The 15,039-nt window shown below is 37.5% G+C and overlaps 1 pseudogene; it reads right to left on the minus strand.

Moving 5' to 3' along the window:
- The window catches only part of LOC118590802, a 40,063-nt pseudogene extending 27,184 nt beyond the window's left edge, over nt 1-12,879 (minus strand).
- Nucleotides 12,880-15,039: the final 2,160 nt, after the last annotated feature.

Genomic DNA, 15,039 nt, shown 5'->3' on the forward strand with positions numbered 1-15,039 from the left:
ATATGTACCATATTTTCTTTATCCATTCTTCAGTTGAAGGGCATCTAGATTGTTTCCAGGTTCTGGCTATTACAAACAAAGATTATATGAACATAGCTGAGCAAATGCCCTTGTGGTATGATTGAGCATTCCTTGGGTAGATGCCCAAGTATGCTATAGCTGGGTCTTGGGGGAGATGGATTCCCAATTTTCTAAGGAAGCACCATATTGATTTGAGGGAAGGAATGCTTAGGGGAGCAGGAGATCACACCTATATCAAGAACAGAAAGGGAGAACAAGGAATAACAGACCATGATAAATGAAGACCACATGAGAACAGGAATAGGCAGAGTGCTGGAGAGGTGCCCAAAAATTCACAATGATACATCCTCTGTAGACTGCTGGCAATGGTCGAGAGAAAGCCTGATCTGACCTAGTCTGGTGATCAGATGGCTAAACACCCTAACTGTCGTGCTGGAACTCTCATCCAATAACTGATGGAAGTGGATGCAGAGATCCTCAGCCAGGCCCCAGGTGGAGCTCCAGGTGTCCAACTGTCGAGAAAGAGGAAGGTCTGTAAGAGCGTGAATTGTTGAATCCAAGATTGGAAAAAGCACAGGGACAAATAGCCAAACGAATGGAAGCACATGAATTATGAACCAAAGGCTGTGGAGCCCCCAGCTGGATCAGGCCCTCTGGATAAGTGATACAATTGAATAGCTTGATCTGCTTGGGAGACACCCAGTCTGTGGACCAGGATCTGTCCTTAGTGCATGAGCTGGCTGTTTGAAACCTTGAGCTTACACAGGGACACTTTGCTCAGTCTGGAAGGAGGTGACACGACCTGCCTGTACTGAATACACCAGGTTTAAATGAATCCCCAGGAGACCCTTGATCCTGGAGGACATGGGAATGGAGGGGAGGGTCTGGGGGGGAGGTTGGGGAGTGGGATTGGGAGGGGGGAGGACATGGGAATCCATGGCTGATGTATAAAATTTAAAACACATAATAATAATAATAAAAGAAACGATATTTAATATACTAGTAAACATGACTGTGGAAGTTTTCCTGTCAGTTCCACTATAAATTCATGTGTTTATAATAGTCATCATTAATAGCTAAATAATGTATTGTAGCTGGAGAGTTTTCCCCAGGTCCCACCAAGCTCTGTCAGTCCGACAGCCCATTTATAAAATAAACATACAGACACTTATATTATTTAAACTGCTTGGCCGTTAGCCCAGGCCTAGCATTGTCTGGCTCTTATTCTTATATTCAGCCCATTTCTAATAGTCTATACTTTGCCACATGGCTTGTGGCTTACCAGTACCTTACATCTACCTTGTCATGGCGGGCAGCTTGCAGTGTTCCCTCCTGCCTTCCTGTTCTCTCAATTCTCCTCTCTCTTAGTCCCACCTATACTTCCTGCCTGGCTACTGACCAATCAGTGTTTTATTTACCAATGAATCATCCACAGCATTTCCCCTTTTTCTTTTTTTTTTTTTTCAAAAAGGAAGGTTTTAACTTTAAAAAAGTAAAACTAAATACAATAAAACAATTATCAAGCAAGAATTACAGTTACAATATTAAGGAAGATATCCTGTCTATCTTATATTTGTGAGTCTAAGGTTTTATATCTAACTTATCTTTTATCATAATTGAGGAAATTATAACTATCTCTAGTCTTCAACCACATCAAAGACCTCAGAAGGATATATTATTACCTGAGAAATGGGAGAAGGATGCAAGCAACTTTCAGCAGTCTTGCAAGGTAGACAGGCAGCTGGCAGCCTGGACAGTCACCTAATGTTCCTTTGTAAAGTTGGGGCATCTGTCTTCAGCCCACAGGTCTAGAGTCTCTTGGTCACTTTTCTCAGTGTCCTGTAGAATGTCTGGTAGTTTCTTCTGTGAAGCAGAAACCTGAAGGACCCGTTGTCAAGCAAAGTTCAGTGGTTACCTTTCTATGGGTCCTGCATGTCCAATTGATCAAGCAGTCCAGGCAAGAACAGTTTCTTGCCCAAATGGCTATTTTTGCCAAGGTGAAGATAAACTTCACATGAAGTGTCTTTGATGCCCATCCTCCTCTCTGAAACAAATTGATGCTGCCAGGAACAGATATGTCTCACTGTCCAGAAGGTCTGAATTTTAAAAATATTTTAAATGCCATATTCTGTAGATCTTTGAAGTGTTTGAAGATTATCTATCTATCTGAAATATATCTATGTATACCTAGAAAACTTAACATGACTGTAAGTTTGAATATCATAGAAGACTAATTGATCTGTATTTCTTAATTATCCATTACAATCTAAATGAGTTACATAATACCTCAAACGAGAGTAGAAATATATATACAGTATAAAAAAGTAAGTTTAAACTTGTATCAATAAGCTAAAATCTATACCAATGTAAAACATTTTAAACAAGTTGTTGCTCTTTAAAAGTAGGTTCATTAATCTACCCTTTCATCCTATCTTATCTATATCATATCCCCTTTTCTTCTTTAGAAAGAGACTGCATTTATAATCAACCTGTTTTAAATAAAAATATTGGTTTTTCTCTGTCCTACACCAGAGGGCTCTTCTGATTTGGGACATATAATCTTTTAACCTTTTTTTTTTTTTAATCAATATGCCTGGTTTTAGAGAAGGAGTGACCAATTCTATCTCCAAAGCCAGCTTGATATATTTGGGAATTTGGGCGTAGTTTTTCTTACTACTTCCTGCTGGAGGGGGGGCGCTGTATCTTATGAGGACACAAAGAAAATTTTAGGATTATGGAGTAGTTCATGTATCATTTGAGCCAGTTGCCTTGAAACTGTTTTGGATGTTGAATCATTTGGGCCATGGTTTCATCAGAGACCTTTTACAGGGGTCTTGGCTGGTCAAACCTGATGTATCTTAATCTGGAACAAATCCATAGCCCCTTACTTTCTGTGGAAACAAAAGCAGAGACTCTTTTCCAAAGCAACATATCCTTATATCCAAATTTTGAAGTCAAGGTACCTTTAAAATTTACATATTTTTTTAACTCAATGGCTTTTATGAACAAATCTTTTTATGTAGTTAAAAATCACAAAGACAACAGAAACCAGATTCTCTGTGTAATATCCATCTTCATAAGATTGAAAGGTAACTGCGGCTGCTGACTCTGCCCACCTTAGTTTCCAAAGTGGTCTTGGTACAGTTTACAGTCAGCTCTGGGTCTAGAGCCATGTGTACCATCAAATATCAGAAGCAGTTCTATCAAAGCAGCACATAGCCCAGAAACCTTTTTTTTTTTTTCTTCTTTGTTTTAAAACTAGCAAAGGCTAAATCCATCATGCAGCAGAGTAATGTGTTGCCTTTAGACTCCTCATTCCTGCCACACTGCAGGTCAGAAGCACATGCCAGGAACCTGCCATAGTAGCTCAAACTGGCAGGCTGCTGCTAACTTGAGAGAGACAACTAGAAAACTGTTTTTAGCTCCATTTTAGAATCTTTTTTTCTCATGTTTTAGGTAGAAACGCTTGCAAACACATTGGGTGCCATTTGTAGCTGGAGAGTTTTTCCCGGGTCCCACCAAGCCCTGTCAGTCTGACAGCCCAATTATAAAATAAACATACAGACACTTATATTATTTAAACTGCTTGGCCATTAGCTCAGGCCTAGCATTGTCTAGCTCTTATTCTTATATTCAGCCCATTTCTAATAGTCTATACTTTGCCACATGGCTCATGGCTTACTGGTACGTCACATCTACCTTGTCATGGAGGCAGCTTGCAGTGTTCCCTCCTGCCTTCCTGTTCTCTCAATTCTCCTCTCTCTTAGTCCCACTTATATTTCCTGCCTGGCTACTGACCAATCAGCATTTTATTTACACAGAGTGATATCCACAGCACTTCCCCTCCTCCTTTTTTTTTTTTTAACTGGGAAGTGGAAGGCAAAGGCTGGGAGAGACCTGTCAGCTGCTGCCATGACAAGAAAGATGTAAGCTACAGGTAAGCCACATACCATGTGGCAAAGTATAGATTAATAGAAATGAGTTAAATATAAGAGTAGGAGCTAAATAATGGCAGGCCTGAGCTAATGGCCAAGCAGTTTAAATAATATAAGCATCTGTATGTTTATTTTATAAGTGGGCTGTCAGACTGACAGGGCTTGGCACAGGCTGGAGAGAAGGTCTCCAGCTACAGTGTATAGGTGGTTTTAGATCATAGTTTCATTCTATGAGTCAGCTATGTTATTTTGATCTGGGACTCCACACATTTCTGGAAAATTGGATAAAACTGATATCCACTTTATATGGAAAATGATTCATTTTCAATCAAGAAAATCAGTCTGCTATAACAAAGGTCAATCAGATGACTCAATGAAGTATACAGTAGAAGTTAGTGTACCTAGTACTTTATGATGGCACAGACACTGCAGTAACTCTTAAGTATATAATTTCTTCAAAGCACTATGTAGAAAATATCAAAACTTCCAGGATTTCTATTTGCCTATTGCTTTCCTAAAGAGCCAAGGGGTTTTCCATCCCTCTCCCAAGCACTGTCAGTTTTTAAGCAGATGTATTTTAATAGCTATGTCTGGATATGCTTGTCTTAACATATCCTGTTATTCATTCCAAATGTAGGAAGATAACTGGGGAATGATCTTGGGGAACCACTGGACTAAATCTGTCACCTACTAAGCAAAAATTTTATTGATTGTCTTGACTTCTCCTCTGATTTGTAGTCTATTAAGGCATGTTGATTTCTTATTCCCAGAATTAACATTATTCTTGAGTCAGCACTGTAGTTGAAGTTTACCTATGTCCACTGGCTCCAGCGTCCTTGCGTTCTGCATCTGCTCAGACCCAAATAAACACACACAAGCTAATATTATTTAAAACTGCTTCACCATTAGCTCAGGCCTTCGACTAACTAGCTCTTACACTTAAACTCAACCAATTTCTATTAATCTAGATGTTGCCATGTATTTTGTGGCTTAACTTGTGTGCCTGTTACATGCTGCTCCCTGGAGGTGGGCTGGTGTCTTCAGACTCAGCCTTCCTCTTCCCACAATTCTCTTCTCTGTTTGTCTCACCTATACTTCCTGCCTAGCTACTGACCAATCAGCATTTTATTTATTCAGAGCAATATCTACAGCACAGCAGCTAGCTTTTCATCTGATTTTTATTTACCTTTCCTTAATCCATTACCATCCTTACTGAATGACCACAAGTTCATTAAGAGGGACTGGGAAAAATATTAGTAGCAATATATTTTAAACATTGTGGGCTTTTGGAACACTGAAACTCAGTTGCCTCCACATGTAAGGAACTTGGGGTCTGTGAACTCTCTAAAATCAGAGGACTGACCAGAAAATTATGAATTGTTTAATGTGATTGGAGACATGTTTGTATTCACTGGTTTCAGAATGTTTCACTTCACATGTTAAGTGAGACTTGCATAACAATCCTTATCTGTTTCTATTCCAGGTATAATCTGTCAGGGAGATCTCCCTTTCTGTCAATCTAGTATAATCTCTGTGGGTCTGGTTATTCTGATTGTTGCTTTGACAGTGAAGTCCATTACAATGATCACCCTCACATTGTTTTACGATTCACTAGACTTGATATGCTAAATTCTGCAGACCAGGTCAATGTCAGGATTTATTCTCAACATATCCATTGAGAAGAGATAACACAAGGCTCTCAAGATATGAGAACACATGTAATAATGCCTTTATTGAACTTTCAGTGAACTAAAATCTTTTCTCATTGTTCTTCATAGGAAGAGCTAGAGCACATATATGAACCCACTCCAAAAGGGTAGTACTATCCCTAGGGAATAGGTTATCTTCATTCATAATATTCTAATGGTGGGTATAATAGGTTTTTTTTTTTCAAATTAAATACATTTAGATTTCACCCTAGTGAATTTTCTATCCAAGTTGTTAGTGTTCAGTACAAATGAACACTTCGATTACAGCTTCTAGGATTATTGAGCCCATTTATATTAACTGGTTCTCTTTCAAATATATATTCACTCACATGATCAACAGGCTATATTAGGTAAAATCTATCAGCCATACAAAAGTTCCTATGAATTACACTACTTGTTGTGTATTCAATCTCACAGAAATAATGCAGTCCTTTTAATGGAAACTAGTTTATGACATTCTGTACTTTTCCAGCAAGGAGGAAACTTTAAGGGATATAGGCAGAGAAAGTCTATCCACTGGCAAGGAAGGCTATGCAGAGTTTGGGGGGCCTAATCCAATTATATTAAGTTAGAGCACATACCCTCTAGACTTTCTTTTTTTTTTTTTTTTTTTTTGGTGGGAGGAAGCTGAGGACTGAACCCAGGGCCTTGCGCTTGCTAGGCAAACGTTCTACCACTGAGCTAAATCCCCAACCCTAGACTTTCTTCTAATCAGTTCTGATTATTTATTATTATTTTTGTAAATGCTAATGAGTAGAAAACCCAGTTTATAGCTAATTCTATTATGTGCAGCCTTTAATTATGTCCCCACTTTATTTGAAACTTTGTGCTGTTGCTACCTGATATAAGAGCAGCTTTTAGGTAGCTGTAGATGGTTTCATTTCATTAAACAGTCTTTAAGTTTGGGTTAAAATCACTGACCATAGACTTACCATGTTCTTGATACACTTAGGGATAACCATTCTATACAGCTATGCCTTATTTTAGCAAGATTATCTGTGAGGAAAGTTTAAATTAATTCAAGGCCATATTCTTATAGGAGTTCTTATACCTTGAGACAGGAAATTAATTTCATGTGGATTTTGTTTCTTTAGGAATAGAGACAGTAGTGTCTTCATACCAAAACAGAGTAGATAAACAAACCAAGAAAACCTGAAAAAATAATTCATAGACTGTATCCAGTGAGGTTCTGTTTCCTGGAACTACTTCTTTGAACAACCTCTACTAGTTAGTAGTCAAACAAAAACTAGAGTCCCTGAAAGAAAAGCAAAGGTGGATTGATACACTGTTTTCTTTTTCTTTGTGGAGACTGAAAGCTGTATGACAAAAGTCAGGAAAGGAAAACCTGTATTTTCTAGTTTCTGGGATTTTTGTTGGTAATAATTTTAGTAGAGGACAATGCTTCTCTTTTTGGCTCCTTAAATATTCTTTATACGTTTAATTTATATTATGCCTATAAATTATTCATTTTTCTGTGATATTAATTAATGTAAAGATAAATGTTTTCATCCTTTTATTTTTTTATATTTCTTTTAGTTCTTTCTTATTTCTTTTATCAGCTTCATTTTTTTCATCTTTTAGATATCTGTCTCTGTAGTCACTTCCATGGCTTTGTGTTCATGACCCTCCATGAACACAACATTGTCTCTAATCCTGAAGACATTGATGCATCCTTACTCCAGGGTCCAAATGTATGAAGCATGAAGAACAGCAAAGGTTGTTATTTGATCCTGCCTTCTTGTGGCCCCTCAAGCCCTTTTCTGGCACTTTTTTTTTTTGTCATCTGTGTGTAGAGTTTTATACATTGATGAGGATGTTTGCTTCAGATTAACACACTCCCTAGTTAACCAGCACACATTATTGTTTAATGGGAAATTTTATATCAAATCTTGTTTTATGTTCTTAAGGTTCCTCCAGTCACAGAGAGGAAGCCACCACTGATCTGTCTTTATTTTAAGCAAGTTACTATGAATGAGGTACTAAACTGACATCAGTGTCAAACAAATGTCATCAAGCACAGCGAAAATTTAGGAAAACATGATGTAGATCTCATCCAGTCACAGATGTAAAGAAGAGAAGTGGAGAAATGAAAATGACCTCATGGAATCAGCCTGAAGCATCTCTGAAACTGAGAAGCAAAAATTCCAAGAAAATTAACAGCATTAGATATGAATGCTCTTAGTGTAGTGATAATATTCCTTTTCAACATAAAAATTTTACCACAAAATAGCAATGAAGCAGGCATAAGACCTTATACATGTTTGACCTCACATAGGACATCATTTGTTTCCTCTGATGTTTTCTGATAAATCTCAGACAAAATTGTTTTGTCCAGTAGAAATAGCATTCATCCATCACTCTTGTGATCTAGACTTTTGTCTTATTGATTGTAATCTTGCCAGGTAGTCCTTAGGAGACAGCCTGGCTTCCTTAGCCATGTTTGGATGACAGTAAGTTCAAAACTCATATATGTGACTATTGTAAGACAAAGTTAATGATGCCTTTTCTCTAAAACAATCATAACTATATAGAGTAGTGTCTCTCTGTAACTGAGCACTTTCCTTTTTCAACACTCATGCTTAAATCTATTTAATACGTTTCTTAGACCTCACATCTACACAGAAGATAGTCTTGAATTTTTCCCCCCAATGGACCACAAATCTCAGTTTAGACTGAACCAAATCTTTATACAGATTTTCAAAACCAGATTACAATGAATGTAGAATTTCAAAATATTAACTTATTAAGTGACATACATTTCTAATCTACTGATTTAAATTGTGATAGGCTAAAAAGTGGAGTTTAGAAGTCACAGGGGCCATAAGAGTATTTTAAGTAGCTATAAAGATACTCCAATATGACTCCAATACTTGGTGCTTATTACAAATCAGAACTTAAAGTTGATATAACAAAATAAATTATTGATGCATTTAAAACATTCATCTCTCTTAGTAATATTCTCATTATATAGTTTGTAAATGTAAGGAAATATGTTTTTATAGAACTTGTGGAAATGGTAAGCTATCTGAAAAGCTGTAATAGTGAAACTTACATTCTTGGGATGGTCAACAGGCATCTAATTGGTGTTATAAAATATTTGTATATTGTATGAAGATGTCTCACTGTGATTGGTGTAATTAAAACTTGAATGGCCAATATCAAGGCAGGAGGTATAGATGGGACTTCCCTGAGCCCATCCATTTCTCCCGTTTCAGCACTGGAATCAGATATCTCCCATAGGCACTTTCAAGGACTAACAGAAATAACAGTCGAGACAACCACATGCTAGTCTCCTGATTTAAGGTAAATTCCACAAGGAGACACTGCCTAGGTTAGGTGGACTTTAAGTAATATCTTCATACAGTTTAGCTCAGACCCTCCTTCCTTACAGCCTTACTATCTCTATAGACCTCTTACTCTTTACATAACCACTTCTAGGAATATTTAGATAACCTGCACTGACAGCTATGCATAGCCAGAACCCCAGTTCAAGCCTCCCTGTAATTATCATCATTGGCAGTATCTGGCCAGGTCCATCCCCAGATGGATCTTATCAGAGATACCTCTGTACTCTCTAAGAACAGACTTAAGCATCCAGACTACCCGTTTGAGAAGGCCTGGCAGATGTGCCAATTAAGCTTAACTTCTTCCACTCCCAAATCTTACCTCTAGTTCCAGATCTCCCTTTAACTATCACCAGAGGCATCTAGCTGTACACAGGTTGCTTAGCGACCAAGCACACTTTTCCCCACCATGCAGAAAAAAAATGGTAGATAGCTTGGACAGATAGGTGCCACAGGAAAAAAGAAGGCAGTTTTATTTTCTCCCATTGACCTAGCAACTTATAGATTCTTAACATTTTCTACCAATCATGTTTAAGATTATAGTTAAGCACATAAGACCTCTTCTTAGATATTACCCAAATTTAGCCTTTAGTTAATTCATTTCCCCATTAGTCACTTCTCTTTTGGGTTGCAAATGATAATTAACAATTATTGCCCTTCCATGTGATTCTTATCACCATCCACTCTGTTTGCACAAGAGATTACTGCTTGTAAGTGTATATATACCCAGACTCCCAGGGCACGGGAGGACAGATAAGAAGATTTGGAAGAATAAATGACAGGACTAAGAGCTTTGTGTGCTGAAATCTGAAAACAGTGCTCTCTGTTCATAGTTCTCGCCTGAGTCCCTGGGATGTATATTATTAAGGTTTGTCCTCTAATATTATATAAGAACACACTTCCTCCAACAAGGCCATATCCACTCCAGCAAAGCAACACCTTTGAATATTGCCACTACATATGAGATTGTCTTAGTTTGGGTTTCAATTGCTGTGACAAAACACCAGAACCTAAAAGCAACTTGGAGAGAAAAGGGTTTGTTTGGCTTACACTTCCATATTCCTGTTTATCACTGAAGGAAGTCAGGACAGGAACTCAAATAGGGCAGGATCCTGGAGATAGGAGCTGATAGAGAGGTCATAAAGGGGTGTTGCCTATTGGCTTGCTTCTCCTGACTTGTTCAGACTGCTTTCTTGTAGAACCTAGACCACCAGGCCATTGATGGCACCACACACAATTATGCTAGGTCCTTCCTCATTGATCACCTATTGAGAAAATTCCTTACAACTGGATCCCATGGAAGCATTTCCTCAAGTGAGGCTCCTTCCTCTCTGATTACTCTAGCTTGTGTTAAGTTGACACAAAACCAGACAGTATAATGTATCAATTGATCACACACACACACACACACACATACACACACACACACACACACACACACACTAAGAAACGTGAGTTTGAGAAGGATTTGGAGGGAATGAGAGGAGATAGAAGAAGGAGAAGAAGAGGGGAAATGATAAAAATGTATTAATCAGCTGGACGGTAGTGGTGCACGCCTTTAATCCCAGCACTCAGGAGCCAGAGGCAGGTGGATCTCTGTGAGTTTGAGGCCAGCCTGGTCTACAAATCGAATTCTAGGACAGGCGAAAGCTGCACAGAGAAACCCTGTCTCAAAAAACAAAACAACAAAAAAATATATTACCCATGATATTCTCAGAAGTATAAAGATATTAAAATTAACTTGAGCAAGATTCAACAGCTAGCATATTTAGAGAAACTGAAGTTATTTAATTGCAGAGGGCATAGGATCTTAGTTACATTTGCCAACAGAGAAGAGTGGTGCTTCATACAGACACCCCTGTTTGCCACTCACATAACGTTGTGTGCATAAGAAGCACAGAGGCCACAGGGAAGCTAGTTATCAGAGTAAGAAGTTGACATAAGGGTTTGCAATTTGGTTATTTTACTCTTCTCTTACAACCTCCTTTAAAACTTGAAGAAGAAATCCAATTTTTTTAAAAAAAAAGGTAGGGAGTAAAATAGAATTATTTTGTTCAATTATGAAATAGCAGATCATTATTATCTTTTTTTTGTTATATTCATGTCACAACATTTTCCAGAATTCTGAAGTTATCAGCATGACTATATATGTGAGTGAGTTTCCCTCACTTCTAAGAATGAGAGGAACATTCTCTAGGCTGTGGGAGAGTCCAAGTTACATTTTAAGTTTTAATTACTTAGAGATCCATGATAAAAATGCCTCTGATCTGCAAGCCCCTTGCCCAAGGACAAATAGTTCCTGTAATGTGGAAGCTCTTGTTTATGGGAGATAACAAGCCACATGTTTTTATTCCCCTAAACAAGTTTGCTTTACCCTTCTACACAGGATGTGCTTGATCACATATGGGTTGGAGGTAGGTAGCCATGGAATATGTCAGGATGTACGTTTGCCCTGGATTGGTCCTGATGGAAAACGCAATGAATTATGTGTTTTCCTTCTTAAGCTCTTGCCATACCTGATTCTGGGCCATTTCCTAGGAAACTGGGTATGGACCTGGCCAGAGCCCATCTACGTGGCCAGTATTTAACTAAATCTTGCTTCAAGTTTGACTTCAAACTGTGGTAGTGGTCTTATTAGGTGGGATTAACAGCTGTCGTCTGTTGCAGGACCAACGATGCCCTTGGAACAGTTGCTCTGAGCAAGTGTGAGAAAAGCAGGAGCAGTGGTACATAAATTCCATGAATTTGGGCTTTAAGGAGAGCACTGTGGATATACTAAAGCTCAGCAGGAGGCCCTATAACATGGCTCCCTACTGATGAGAAGGAAGCCTTTCTCCACCCACGCCATTGTGACATCTGAGATGTAACAACTCAACTTGAACAAAAATCTCATCTGAGAGTGAGGAATGCTTCCCTGCTAAAAGGTTTAGTGAATGTGGTTAGAGTGCTTGTTAAACCCTCTCCCATCCCTCTCCCTCCCTCCTACTCAGCATTCCTTTATGTAAGATACATCTATCTGTGTCTGCATTTATTTGCAATGATAACACAAAGTCAATGTCATAATATGATGAGGATTTCACTTAGAATTATAATTTATAAGGAATAAACACTGCACAAATGATACCATTAAAGGAAGAAATCTTTGTTCTTTGCTTTTCTATGTATTTTAATAAGCCCTGAAATATTTGCATTCTTCGATGTTATTTTGATGTTTTTATCTTTAGCAAATATAGTGCATTTCAATAGATATGCACATGGGTTGAGTTTTTATTTACCTAGTATATATGCATGTATAGTTGATTTGCATCTGAACGTACATCAATATCCCCATGTAACTAGATCACAGAAATGGTGGAGTCAATCTTATTTTCCAGTTTTCTCACAGAACTTTTGCCTGTTTTTCTGTAACCCAGCAAAGGGCAAGTACTCAATATCTCATTTTAACACCTCTCTCACCCGGGAGAAATAATTCCTATGCTTGGTGTGGGCACATCATTTCCCTTTAAGACACAGAGATCTGTAGTGATGATTTTGGTTTAGTCTGGCTATCTTCTCTGACTGCAATACAAGACTAAGGCATTCCTAGCATTTTTGTCTTGGTTAAGATTTTCCCACGTACCTATTTAGGTTGTGGGAACTGTTTTGGTTTTGCTTGGTTTATTTTGTTTTGTTGCCCAGTGTTGGATTTTTGTTTTTTCTTTTTTATTGAACACCATGTAAGACTTGAAGGTTTATCTCTTTTTAAAAAAATAAAGTTACTTTTTGACAATTTTAAACATGTGTACTAGGTATTGTGACCCCAATCAACCCACCATTACCCTCTGTTATGTCTTTCTCACTCTTGTTCACACCTCTCTTCTTCTCATCCATGCCACCGTTCTCCTATTAGTTTCCTACGCAAACATTACTTTATGTAAATGTTAAGCTTCTGGAGTCATAGAATCTTGACCCATACACTTAAGCTACCATTCTGCAAATGCTTTCTTGGGACTTGATAATATTTCCATTACTCATTCCATTTTTTAATATAATTACATTTGATCTACTGCACTTGCATTATTTTGTGAGTACCGCTTACATTCTAATTGCCATTTACACTGTGAATTGGATTTATATTGTGTTTTAAAATAAGCAGATTTCAGACTCAAGGCCCAGAAACTCCAGACCTGAACCTCACTTGAAAGTCTTCTCCACGAGGACTAGTGATTATGGTACCAGGGCTATGCAAACTTCCAAAGGAAGGAAGCAACAACAATCACACCCAGCTATGAGTCTTACTTATGAAGCACAATGACCAACAAGGTATGAAAACCCAAAGGGTCCAGTATTGACAAACATACCTTAACAGTAACAAACAGCTCCATAATCAGACTTAAGACCTGCTCCACCAAAGGAAAGCATGTTTGGTACTGGAAACGCAGTCAACTACTCATAGCTAGTGAAGACAGGGATTTTGGAGAAAAACCTGCAACTGCTGTTTTTATGAAACCAGCACAGTTCCTAAGTCAGTTCTAAACTTTTGTCTTTATACCCATGTGTGATGCTCATTTCTCATTAAGGAAACTCTTTGCAGCAAATAGAAACCATCCCAGAAAACAAACCAATAAAAATGCAGAGGTAAATAAAAAATGCAGAGGTAAATAAAAAATCCCAGGCCACATCTATAGTACCACTCCCACACCAGAGGGTTTGAGATTATTACAACAGTGGAGACAGAAAAATGATAAGGAACATAGAGATAATCAGTTTGCTGAGAGATTGTTTCTCTTAATAATGCCAGAAGCTGCATCCACAGTTTTACCAACAGGGATGCCTAAACATACGTTGAAAAAGGACAGGAACAACAGATGTGCTAAGTGTATGGAGAAAGCTTCAACCCTGCTATAGGCAATTAAGGAATGCTGAGAGTAGGGAGAAACAGTTTTCCCACGGAAGAGCATACCAACCAGTTATACAATAACAAACAGTCAGCCTTGAAAATACACATCTCTAACATTATATAAACTGAAAGATTTGTGCATTTATATTACATTTGTATGTTCATACATAAATATATGTTTATACACATACATGTATATACATACATATACATATATACATATGTGTATATATGTATGTACTGTAGTTAGAGTTTTCCTGCCTGGCCCAGTCAGGACAAATCTCTCTTACCTGCCAGTCCCACAGTCTCTCAGACCCAACCAAGAAAGCACACAGAAACTTACATTGTTTAGAAACTGAATGGCTGTGGCAGGCTTCTTGTTATCTACTTCTTCTATCTTAAATTAACACATTTCTGTTAGTCTATACTTTGCCACATGGCTTGTGGCTTACCAGTGTCTTTACATGTTGCTTCTCATGGCGGTAGCTGGCGGTGTCTCTCTCCAACCTTCTACTTCCCAGAATTCTCTTCTCTCTTGTCCTGCCTATACTTCCTGCCTGGCCACTGGCCAATCAGAACTTTATTTACACAGAGCGATATCCACAGCAATGTACAAAAACAATTAATGAAAAATGTGATCATGAATTTAAAAGAGCAAGGGGCAGAGTGGGGGAGAATTTTCAGGGATATAAGAAAGGAGGAATTATGTAATTATATGTGCCAGCACACTCAGCTCTAAATGCATCCTAAGGTAATCATCTCAAATAAATATTATTAATAATCTTTGTATATATTATATAACTACAACTAATTTAAATAAATAATTAGATAATATATATACAAACATTTGTATTATCAATATAATTAATTAGTATGTATGAATTAAGACTACTACTTAGGCAATGAATCATTATTTTTCACCTTAATGAAAAGGAACAAATATAACCTACAACTGTCCCAGAAATAGTTAAAAATAAAAGAAAAATTCTTTTAGAAAATGAGCAGGAAAACATGATTGTTATTAAAGCATTATAAGTTTCACTTAGAATGCAAGCTCATATAATTATAAATTGGATATTTTATTTTTAATATTATCAAATATTTTATAAATATAATATAATTGTAAGAAAATAGGTAATCGTTCTTTCTAA

Source organism: Onychomys torridus, chromosome 9, assembly GCF_903995425.1.
Source record: "Onychomys torridus chromosome 9, mOncTor1.1, whole genome shotgun sequence".
Classification (NCBI taxonomy): domain Eukaryota; kingdom Metazoa; phylum Chordata; class Mammalia; order Rodentia; family Cricetidae; genus Onychomys; species Onychomys torridus.